The sequence below is a fragment of the Papio anubis genome, chromosome 10, assembly GCF_008728515.1.
Source record: "Papio anubis isolate 15944 chromosome 10, Panubis1.0, whole genome shotgun sequence".
NCBI classification, from domain to species: Eukaryota; Metazoa; Chordata; class Mammalia; order Primates; family Cercopithecidae; genus Papio; species Papio anubis.
This window is the reverse complement of record NC_044985.1, coordinates 38024739-38037785: the sequence shown is the minus strand read 5'-3', so window position 1 is coordinate 38037785 and position 13047 is coordinate 38024739. Positions and strand designations below refer to the sequence as shown.

Genomic DNA, 13047 nt, shown 5'->3' with positions numbered 1-13047 from the left:
CTAATGTTGAAATGAGTTAAGACTTTGGGGGACTGTTGGGAAGGCATGATTGATTTTGAAATGTGAGGACATGAGATTTGGGAGGGGCCGGGGTGGGACAATATGGTTTGGCTCTGTCTCCCCACAAATACCATCTTGAATTGTAGCTCCCATGATTCCCACATGTTGTGGGAGGAACCTGGTGGGAGGTACTTGAATCATGGGGGTGGTTACCCTCATGCTGCTGTTCTTGTGACAGTGAGTAATTCTCATGAGATCTGATGTTTTGTAAAGGGGCATTATCCTATACAAGCTCTCTTGCCTGCCTCCATGTAAGATGTCACTTTCCTCCTCCTTTGCCTTCCACCATGATTGTGAGGCCTCCCCAGTCATGTGGAACTGTGAGTCAATTAAATCTCTTTCCTTTACAAATTACCCAGTCTTGGGTATGTCTTTACTAGTAGTGTGAGAATGGAATAACACAGGGGCCAATGAAAGCAAAATGGATTAGACAAACAAAGTGTTTTCAGGCACCTAGAATCTCCAGCCATGCTAATTGGGAGGAATATCTCCAACACAAGACCAATCTAGCAAGACTGGGAGAGGTGGTTCTTTTATCTAAGGTACTGAATCCCACATAAAGTCAAGGAAAATGAAGAAATATGAAAACATATTTCAAATAAATGATAAGATAAATCTCTAGAAGCCAACCCTGATGAAATGGAGACATAGAATTTACTCGATAGGCAGTTCAAAAGAACAGTCATAAAGATGATCACTGAGGTGTGGAGAGAAACGTATGAACAAACTGAACTTTAAAATGGAGATAGGAAATATTAGTTAACACCAAACAGGAATTATTGAACTGAAGAATATAATAATAACAATTCAAAAGAGGAGTTCAACAGGCAAGTAGAACAAGCAGAAGAAGGACTGATGAACTAGAAAACAGGTCATTGGAAATAATCCAATCTGGGTTGGGGCAAAAGCAAGGCATCATTAAGAATCACTGGGCTGTGGCCCAGTTGACCCTCAGGGGTAAAGACAGGGTGGGCCCTCACTGGAGCAGCTGGAGGAGCACAGAGCACGGACTGCCCCACAGGCAGGTAGGTGACGCTCCCAGAGTATGAGAGCTGGTATGTAATGTCTCGCAGGTTTCAGCTTACACAGCTCAATCAGGCTATCCCTGCCGTGGCCAGTGAGTTGGGGATCAGCTCTGCTGCCTTGGAGTTGTCATCGGCAGAGATGATGGCTGCCTTTTTCTGATGCTCAGTCTTTTCCACCACAAATCTGGCCCTCTCTGCTTCCTGCTGAGCCACCTGTTTGGCTTCCACTGCTTCTGGAAACTCCTGCAAACTCCTGATGTGTGAAGGACACATCATCCAGGATGAGCCCAAAGGTGGCTGCTTGCCCTGTAAGGTCATCACTCACCTACCTGGAGACCAGCTCTCTTTGGGTGGTCAGTTCTCCTGCAACAAAGTGAGCCACCACTAACTTGAGGGTTTTGGTAGTGATGGACAGCAGCACACAGTCATTGTAGTCCTCTCCGATGCTGGTGAAGATATCAACAAACTGGCTAGCAACAGGCCAGAAGAGGATACAAAGTGTGATGTTGACATTCTGTAAATCTTTGCTACCAGTGATGACTGGCATATCACATGGTTGAGGACAGCAGTTAAAGAAAATTGGTTTCTGTACCCATGGGATGAGAAAGTGAGTCCCTTCCCCTACCACAATGTCCTCTATGCCACAGAATCAGTCAAAGATGGCAGCTCTGTGTCCAGCATCCACACTGTACAAGGCAAAGTTCACCATGCCTCCTACAACATCTAAGGCCAGGCCAAACTTGCTAATGGACTCAAACACACTGGCAGCCATGTTTCCTTCTGCTGGACCCTCTCACACCTGCTTCCACTCTGACCATATTTTTATATATTTTTGTTTCTACCTAGTGGTACTTTTTCCTTCAGGTTGAAGAACTCCTTTTAGTATTTCTTGTAAGGCATGTCTAACAAAATGAATAACCCAAAGCACATGAGCATCTGAGTAGAAGCAGAAAAAAATTTTGACAAATTCAATATCCCTTTATGTTAAAAACTCTCAAAAACTAGGTGTACAATAAATGTACCTCAATGCAATAAAAGCCGTGTATAATAAGGTCACAGCTAACATCAGACTCAACAGTGAAATGCTGAAAGCTTGTCCTGTAAGGTCAGCAACAAGAATGCTCAATCTTGCCACTTATATTTGGCATAGTACTTGAAGTCCTAGCCAGAGCATTTAGGCAAGAATAAGCTAAAGATATCATATATGAAAGAGAGAAGTGAAATTATCTCTGTTTGCTGATGATAGGATCTTATATGTAGAAAACCCTAAAAGCTCCACCAAAAAAACTGTTAGAACTGATAAACAAATTTGTAGGTTACAAAATCAAAATATAAAAATCACTGGTATTTCTACACACTAATAATGAGCTATCTTAAAAAGAAATGGAAAATAACAATCCCATTTACAATAACATAAAAAATACTTAGGAGTAAATTTAGCCAAGGAGGTGAAAGATGTGTTTATTGAAAATTATAAAACATTGATTAAAAAACTGAAGACATAGATAAATAAAAATATATCTCATAGTCAGGTAATGTTGGTAGAATTCATACTACCGAAAGTGATCTACAGATTTCATGCAAAACCTATCAAAATTGCAATGTTATTTTCATAGGAATATAAAAGATAATCCTCAAGTTCATATGGAAGCAGAGAAGACTCTGAATATCCAAAGTAATTTTGAACAAAAAGAGCAAAGCTGGAGCATCACATTTCCTGATTTCAAAATATACTATAAAGCTATTATAAATCAAAAAAGCGTGGGACTGGCATAAAAACAAACACATAGACCAGTAGAACAGAATTAAAAGCCCAGAAATAAACCCAAGTATTTATAAATTGATTTTCAACAGAGGTGGCAAGAACACATAATGAGGGAAAGAGAGTGTCTTTAATATGTGACATTGGGAAAACTTGATATCCACATGCAGAATAATGAAACTGTACTATTTCACACCGTACACAAACATCAACTCAAATTGCATAAAATATAGACTTAAATATAAGACTTGAAACTGTAAAGTTACTCAAAGAAAACATGGGGAAAAAACTCCACGATATTAGTCTGGGCAATGATATCTTGGCTAGGACTCCAAAAGTATAGGCAACAAAAGCAAAAAGAGACAAATTAAATTGCATCAAACTAAAAAGCTCTTCCATAACAAAGGAAGCAACAGAGTGAGGAGACAACTCACGGATTGGGAGAAAATATATGCAAACCATATGTCTGATAAAGAGCTAGTATCAAAAATAAGGACTTCAAAAAACTTAATAGCAAAAATACTAATAACCCAATTTAAAAATAGGCAAATGATATGAACAGATGATTCTCAAAAAAAGATAGGAATTGCTAACATATGTGAAAAAATGTGCAACATCACTAATCATTAAAGACATGGAAATTAAAACCACATGAGGTACCACCTCACATCTATTAGAATGGCTATTATAAAAAGAAAAATGATAATAAGTGTTATATTTCACAGTAATTCTCCGAATCCTCGTTCTCCACATGAGGATGTGGAGAAAAGGGAACCCTTGTACACTGTTGCGGAAATGTAAATTTGTACAGCTATTTTGGGAGATAGTTTGACGGTTCCTCAATAAGCTAAAACTGGAATTACCATATGATCCAGCAATCCCACTTCTGGGTATATATTCAAAGGAATTGAAATTCATATAAGAAGGAGATATCTGCATTCTCATGTGGATTTCAGCATTATTCAGAATAGCCAAGATACGGATGCAACCAAAGTACCCATCAATGGCTGGATGGATAAAGAAAATACACACACACACACACACACACACACACACACACACACATACATACATACAATGGCATGTTATACAGCCGAAGAAAGGAAGGGAATTATATTATTTGTGATAATATGGATGGAACTGGAGCACATTATGCTAAATGAAATAAGCCAGGCACCGAAAGATAAATATTTTATAAATTTACTTACGTGAGGAATCTAGAACAGTCAATCTTATAGATAGATTATAGGGAATCAGGGAGAGATGGGGAAAGAGAAGATGTTGGTTAAAGGATAAAAAATTTCAGTTAGACTGGCAGAATAAGTTTTAGTGATCTGTTGAACTGCAGGGTGACCACAGTTAATGATGATGTATTGTGTATTTCTTTTTTTTTTTTTTTTTTTTTTTGAGACAGAGTTCTCGCCTGTCGCTTCCAGAGGGCTGGAGTGCAGCATGATCTCCACTCTCGCCACTGCAAGCCTCAGCCCCCGCTTCACGCCTATTCTCCTGCCTCTGCCTCGTAGCTGGCACTCAGCAGCCCGCCACCGCTCCCGGCTAATTTTTGTATTTTTTTAGTAGAGACGGGGTGTATTGTGTATTTCAAAATTGCTTAAATAGTATAATTTTAACATCTCACCACACATATAAAAATAAGTTTGGGAGGTGGTGGATATGTTAATTGACTTGATTGGCTCTTTCTATAATGTATACATAGATGTAACAATACAATGTATCTTACAAATATACACAGTTATTATGTGTTAATTACAAATAAACATAAAAATAAAAGAATATATGTACTTTCCCTTACCTATTATGTCCTCCCTATTAGGCACAGCCCACATTTGTTTTCTTCCTGTAAACAGTTTTTGACTATGATAGTTTTCATTGATCTCAAGTTTTCACTGATTTATAGAACTTACTGTCTATCTACCTCTATATCACCCCATTGAGTTCTCAATTCTACAGTTTGTCATCTAGACAAATGTTCATGTATATGTATGTGGATGTGAGGATGTGGGTATGTGTTTGTGTGTATATACACACACACATATATAGGTGTGTGTATGTGTGTGTATATGTGTGTATTTTGTATATATTAGCCTTATAGTCCCACTCACGTTATCTCTTCAAGAAAAAGCATCACGTTTCTACATTATGGAACTGAAGTATAATTTATATATAGTAAAAAAATCAGAAATTAAAGATACCATTCTCTCAGTGTTAGCTAAGTCTAAAAAAAGTTTAGCTCATATCAGTGCTCAATAATAATTGATCATTGATCTATTAATATTGATAAAGAAAAATCAGAAAAATTACACAAGGCACACAAAATGTATCTACCATGTAATGGAATCAGGAAAAACAGCTATTATTTTCTCAATTTTGGCAAAGGGAAAACTTGAAGATACTGGTGACTTAATTTTCAAAATATATTGTTCCACATTGCTGTTTGCTTCAAAAATAATAAAAATCCCTGTCAGTATATCAACTCTCCACTTTCCATAATTCAAGTAGCTTGATGACAAATCCCATAAATCTTTGAATTGAAACAAAGCCTAAAAAGGCCTTCATTGAGATGCTGAAGGCACTATGATCCTTGATAAACTGGCATGCACAAACACAAAACGCATGAAAGTCATTCAAATGGAACAGGCATGAAGGTTATAGTAGGCATTTTCTCTGCATTCTTGAAATGAAACTTGCCACTTTTTCTTCATTGTCATTTTGATTGAGCGAATACCTTCTTGAGTTATTTGGTTGACACTTGACCTACTTTTAACTTCACAGTGTAATGTAGATTTATGTTACTTGGGAGTGGTGGCTAGAGTTGAAGTCTGATGTGATGATAACATCTCAAGATGAAGATTTTTCTACATCAAGTTATTGTGGCCTTTAAGTGGTCACCTGCCAGAAGCCACAGGGAGATTCAACACACCTGAGGATTCTGTCCAATACTTGATAATTTAATGTTTTTTTAAACAAAATATTTTGCATGGAAAATAAAAGAAAGCATCATATTTAAAATTGGAAAGCTGGATTCTGTTCTTGAAATAGACACAAACTGATTGTAGAATTTGGAACAAGTCATTTAATCCGGAGAGTCCTTAGAAAACTCACATGCAGAAGAAGAAGGAATGAGGTTGATGATGGTTTTGTGTTTCTTTGCCATATATTTATGATTTAGATTAGTCTTTTTAAATAGGGTGCAGGGGAATGACGAGAATGATAAAAACCCTCCAAAATTTAAATAAAACTTTTCCTACTAAGGCAAGCTTATTTTACTTTAGCTGTATTAAAAGAATATAATAAGATTGTGATTTTGTGAAAAAGAGAAAGCATAAAGGAGCTGACACTATAAAACTTATTATGAGGCAACAAATTTTTTATTTTTTTTGAGATAGAGTCTCGCTCTGTTGCCCAGCCTGGAGTGAGGTGGCACGATCTCAGCTCACTACAAGCTCCGCCTCCCAGGTTCACGCCATTCTCCTGCCTCAGCCTCCCAAGTAGCTGGGACTACAGGCACCCGCCACCATGCCCTGCTAATTTTTTTTTTTTTTTGTATTTTTAGTAGAGACGGGGTTTCACCGTGTTAGCCAGGATGGTCTCAATCTCCTGACCTCATGATCCACCTGCCTCAGCCTCCCAAAGTGCTGGGATTACAGGCATGAGCCACTATGCCTGGCCAATAAATGTGTTTTTCCCCCTGAAATATGGGAATTCCTCTCGTTTAGAAAGCTCGCAGATGTTTTAAAAACAAGAAAAAACAGAAGAACACTTTTGTTCCCTTTAGGATAATTTTTCAGGTCATAGCCATATTAGGGTAATTTGGAGATGTTAAAGTTGGCATTAAACGTAGACAATGCTGAGTTGAATCCATCCCATGTATTTATCCTACCAATGTCAGTTTGCTTCTAAAATGTCCACTTAACAAGCATATTCCCTTATCAAGTATTTTCTGCTTAATTTAGTAATGAAGTTCCTGAAAGCCCCAAATTCAAAATGGTCCTTTTCATACTTACTCATTTTCTAAAGGAATTAGCAAATTGACCTTGAAGTAGGTTTTTTTTTAAGGATGTCTCTCAATCACAGTTTATCTTTTGCTTTTCCAAAGGCCTAGCAACTGACTTTTGAGGGAGCAGCAGCGGGGGCAGAGTAGGGGCATGGAAAGGGAGAGAAAAATGTAGAGTGAAAGAATGCAAAGGTATGTATATACTGAATGTAGAATTGAAGGAGAGGATGTGTTTAAGAACAAAATGTGCAAGAACCGGTGTGTATGAGAGGTATGGTGAAGTGGTGTTGATCATGGATGGAGACTTTAATCTCATCTCCCACCCCTCTCAAAACCAGAAACCCATTCCTAGCAGCTAAAAACATAGTGAAGCTACCCCCAAAACACACATGCCAACATTTCATAATGTACAATCTACTGTCACTTTTTGCCTTTCAACAACTTTCTTTGCCTTGGAGTTTTCTGATTTTTAGGGTTGATCACCACACTTTATGCCTTCTGTATTTTCTGGGATCAGAAAAATTGTTACATGTCATTACTCCACAACTTATTAGGGCTGCTGATATTTCAGAAAATCCCAATTGTCCTTTAGATCAACAATACGCCAGCCACATGGTTCTGATTGTATTATGGCAAATCTTCCATTCTCTGTGTAAATAAAATGTATGAATACAACAGGCAAGAAATAAAAAATGTAAAGCCATCTGTCAGATGTTAAAAATCCTTCACAATATAAGATGTTTCTGCTTAAGAAATTAATGTTTAGGTTTTCACATTATAAACAAGTATTGCTTTTTAATGAGCACAGATTGTTTCGAACAGTAACTCATGAAAAAAGGAAACAAAATATGATACAGTAACACTTTTTCATCTCTCGATAATTAACAGTTTTAAGGTATAATACATCCTGGAGGCTCTGAAAGTACTTTCAGTACATTTAAGTGATTATTAAAACAAAAGTAGAATTATTGGAATTTTTGTTTTCCTTGTTGTATAATTAAGCCTATCAATTACTCTCAACTGTGAAAAAAAATTGTATGTGGGCATGAATTTGAAAACTGAATGGAAAATGTGTGTGATTTCATAAATGATATTTGGGTCAGATACTTTGCATTTTACATTGGTCTTCTCCCATATCTGATGATATGACTGCCTTTCAGATATCAGTAACATCTGCTGCTTCTAGCCACAGAGTGGCTCATGACAGCTGCGTGACGCTGCCCTAGAATTCATGCCAAAACAGTCCCCTTTGAATATCAGTAGACCACCTGGGTACCCAGCTGCAATATATGGCATCTCCTGCTCTTTCACAGATGCCAGCAATACATAAAAAGAACTTGAGTGGAAAAGAAAACCTGGTAGCTCAGAAAAAGTTTTCCTTCAGTCTCTCCATCTGTAAATGTCCACCTCTCCTAATTGGAGTTACAGAATTTCAGTTTCAATTAAATTTCCTGTGTAATTTGAAAAGTGGTCACATGTGTCCCAAAGGCAGAGAATTGTGATAAATTTGAGGAAATAGGAAAACTTGTCTCCTCTCAAGAATTTTTTTCTAAGATCCTGGCTGGCATATATTCAGCAAATATATATTAGTCAATTACTTTGTGCTTTGTCAAGCACAATGCTGGTCTCTGGGGCATAGAAAAATAATAATAATAATACACAGCTTTCTAGTAGCTCACAGGCCAGTCTAGTTGTGAATGTCAAAACTGGGCATATTAAGGTTAAAGTCTAGTCATCAGTTTGCATTTGACAGTGAAATAAATCAATAAATAAACAGTCTCTCATGCCTACAAGAAGGGGACTTGAGAGGTTCTCACCCCCACCATCATCATAGACAGGATGCCTTTCTCTTGGCTTTTAATCAGCTAGAGTCATTTTGTTTCTTGTCAAGAACCTAGACATTATTTTTTAAAGCTGTAAGTTTTGCTTCAAATGAGTACTTTCCCTAGGGGGCGTATCTAAAATTCTAATGCTGTCAGTGGAAAACTATGAGTACTTCTCAAAACTCATCTTACAGGCACTTCTTTTTTTTTTTTCTATATAGCGTTTGGCAAGAACCAATGTGAAACACCTAAAAATATCCATGTTAACGTCACTTCAAGTACTTATTCAAGAAACCCACAAACCTCCTAAGAAGGAAACTAATACTCTACTTTTGACAGTTTATTATTAAAAAATTAATTGGTACTAGTCAATGGAGGTTACATTACACTTTAGAAGAGTAAAGAAGTAACCCTGAAATAGCAACATTTGGCATATTACTTTGCTAACTTATCAGTCACAAACAAGGAGAGTAGAGTGCAAAGTTTATTTCTCTAGATATGATGCTTAAAGTCCAGTAAAGATAATTTCCTTGGTATACTAGTATTTCAAAATGCTATTCTTGTGAAATTTAAAAGTAGCTCCATAGAGAACATCAAATGTTCATTCAAATGCTTGTTGAAGAAGCTGTGATTAATCCAAACTTTTCACCTCTTATCAAGCTCCATAAATTCCATCTTCTCTGAAAATAATCTTTTGCCTCCACTTTCCTTGAGATCAAGAAAAGCTGACCCGATTTTCTACTCATTTCTACCTTTAAATGTCTCAAATATCCTTAGTTTCTTCTTTCCATTTTAGGAAAGAAAGTCAGTCCTCTTCTCTAAAGTTCACCCTTGCCCTTGGTCTCCTGAACGCACATGAAGGGAGCACTAGACTTGGAGTCAAGAGATTAAGTTTAATATTTAGCCCTGCCAATTTCTAGGCACATGACAATTTATCTGAGGCTCAGAAACTTCAACTATAGAATAAGATGATAATAAGAACTCATCCACTGTGTTCTGGTAAGAACATAGTAAAAAACACTGCACTGTAAACTAAGTGTTACGCAGATATTCTTTATTGCTATACCTTTTGCCTAATACCTGCAAGTACTTATCTCATCAATTATCCCTTCCTTTTTCTTTTTAGATATCACCTCATATTTAAAAATACTTCCTTATTCATTTTTAGATATATTACCTATCTAAAATATAGAGGATATTTAAAATTTATGATGAAATGATAGAAAATACAAAATAATTACTTTGTTCATATTTAACCTTAAAGTTACTATGACTTTTGTTCTTATTTGCTGGCAAATGTCTTAAAAAGATTTTCCCCCCACTACATGTTTTCACAGCTCAATTATCTTAATATTTTTTATTCCACTATCTTGAATCCATCATCTGAAACTGCTCATGAAACTTTTTATGAGCTTACATTATTCTTACTTCCTGACTTCTCTGTAGCATTTGACACTGTTGACAATCACCATAACTTTCTAAGTTTTTGTGACATTTTATTTGTTCTTCACTGACAGTTTTGACTTAGCAATCACTTTTTCTTCTTTCTCCCACCCCTAAAGTAGGTGCTACCTAAGGACATGCCTTGCTCTTTTGCTCTGCCTATTTTCTTCCTTGGCAAATTAATCAATCCTCATACACCCATTTAATTCCTTATCCTTTGTCTCAACTCTGCAACACATTTCCAGCTGCTTCAGATACATCTTGAACTTTCCGTAACTTTATAAAATCAAGAACTTCCATTTTGTTCCCCAAATATGAAAATAAATCTTGCAGTTCCTGAGGTCTTCTCTTGTAGGGTCAGAGAAACGATCAAGGAGCAGTAGTCTTCCATCAGGTCTAATTACTATCCAAATTGACCATTACAGGATTAGTGTGGGACACAGTAGGCTTAAAGTTTTGTATAGATTTTTATCTTAATTTAGGAATTCCATAAGTTATGATGTTTTTCTCAAATGCAAATAGCTTTTATTGGCCAATTAATAATATGGAATATAAAGTTGGTTGACCAACTACAATAAAGGATTTTAAAAAGTAAATATAGAATTTGGTTGACCAATTAAAATAGAGAAAAATATATTTTGGTCAAGGATCACATATTACTAGGCTATGGGGTAAGTAAGTAAGTGGGAAAATGTTGCCAGAACTTTCATAATAGAGTAGGGCATGCAGAAATATATTATCACATGCAGGTGCATCATGGTGGCAGTAAAGAAATGCTAATAATTCCACACCAAGAATGTTTATTTCAATTTTGGCATATTTGCAGTGTAACCACATGGTTAGCTTGGCAATTATAAAATATTTTTAGAATTTATAATGCATCAAATTTGGAATTTTGCAGATGTTGTAAATATTGTTTGGTTGAATATATTTTTTAAGGGTAATTTAAAATATCTATTGAAAATCAACAACTAGCTTTTCAATTATACTTAATTTCTCAGTAGTAATTAAGTATTGGTACTTACCACTCAATTTTTGTACAGTTGGATGAAATTCTTCCCTCAACATTATCTCACACACTCAGAGTAAGTTCTACTATCTAGAATCTGTTATTGCAGAAATTGTTCAGTCTTACTTAAATAAATCTCATAATTGGTTTCCTTTTTTAACTACATTTCTGGTTGACTAGAACAACAGTGAAACGATTGGTAGTCATGTACTGAAGATAGACATCACTAAGTGTGACAATATAATCATAGCTTAAGATGTTGCACATTTATTGCAGTCGTTACCATAGAGATTTAAATTTGGCTCTTTAATAAAAAATACATAGATTTGATTTTGAATGCATTAATTTTGACAAGCAAGGTGCAGTAAGTTTCCTAACTGAACATATACAAAAACAACAGATTTGTAATTTTGTCCTAGATGTCTTTAAGGGATCAGATATAGGTATACAAAAATAACAGGTTCAGTTTATTGAATTTTTAATAAATACTTTATTAATTCTGCCATTTAAATCTTAGTTTTATAAGATACACATGTAATGCTTTAGTAATACTTCATTCATATAATCTTCCATAGGGAAAACAAAAGGTAGGAAATCAGATGTTCCACTCTAAACTTGGATATGTCTCAAAGCACAAAGTAGGAGTGTATTAGTCTGTTCTCATGCTGCTAATAAAGACATGCCCAAGACTGGGTAATTTATAAAGGAAAGAGGTTTAATTGACTCACAGTTCAGTAAGACTGGGAAGGCCTTAGGAAATGTACAATTGTGGTGGAAGGGGAAGCAAACACATCCTTCTTCACATGGTAGCAGCAAAAAGCCTCCAGCAAAAGGGTGGAAAGCCCTTTGTAAAACCATCAGATCTTGTGAGAATCACTCACCATCATGAGAACAGCAGCACTCAACTAACCACCCCTATGATTAAATTACCTCCCACCAGATCCCTCCAACAGGTGGGGATTATGGGAACTACAATTCAAGATGAGATTTGGGTGGGGACACACCCATATCTTATCATTCCACCCCTTTCAAATCTCATGTCATCACATTTCAAAAGCAATCATGCCTTCCCAATGAGGAGGCATCTTAACTAATTTCAGCATTAACTCAAAATCTTAACCTATTTCAGCATTAACTCAAAAGTCCACAGTCCAGCAGGGCCCGGTGGTTCATGCCTTTAATACCAGCACTTTGGGAGGCAATGGTGGGTGGACCACCTGAGGTCAGGAGTTCAAGACCAGCCTGGCCAATATGGTGAAGATGCAGATGTTGCATTTTCTGTTTCTACTCAAAATACAAAAAGTAACCAGATGTGGTGGCCCACACCTGTAGTCCCAGCTACTTGGGAGGCTGAGTCATGAGAATTGCTTGAACCCAGGAGGAGGAGGTTGCAGTGAGCTGAGAGTGTGCCACTGTATGCCAACCTGCACAACAGAGTGAGACTGTCAAAAAAAAAAAAAAAAAAAAAAAAAGAGAGAAAATAAAAGAAAAGAAGAGAAGAGAAAAGAAAAGGAAACAAAAGAAAACAAAGAAAAGAAGAAAAAGAAAAGTATCCATAGTCCACAGTCCACAGTCTTATCTGAGACAAGGCAAGTCCTTTCTGCCTATGAGCCTGTAAAATCAAAAGCAAGTTAGTTACCTCCTAGATACAATGGGGGTACAGGCATTGGGTAAATACACTCATTCCAAATGGGAGAAATTGGCCAAAACAAAGAAGCGACAGGCCCCATGCAAGTCCAAAATCCAATAGGGCAGTCATTAAACCTTAAGGTTACAAAATGATCTTCTCTGACTCCACGTCTCACATCCAGGTCAAACTGATACAAGAGGTGGGCCCCTAAGGCCTTGGGTAGCTCCATCCCTGTGGCTTTGCAGGGGACAGACCCTCTCCTGTCTGCTTTCATGGGTTGGGG

The 13047-nt window shown here is 36.7% G+C and overlaps 1 protein-coding gene and 1 pseudogene across 7 annotated transcripts in view; both read right to left on the bottom strand.

Annotated features, from left to right (window-relative positions):
• GALNT13 (polypeptide N-acetylgalactosaminyltransferase 13) overlaps window positions 1–13047 on the bottom strand; it is a 590308-nt gene that overhangs the window by 166999 nt on the left and 410262 nt on the right. The gene's annotated exons all lie outside the window — the stretch shown is intronic.
• LOC103876258 lies at window positions 387–2532 on the bottom strand (annotated as a pseudogene).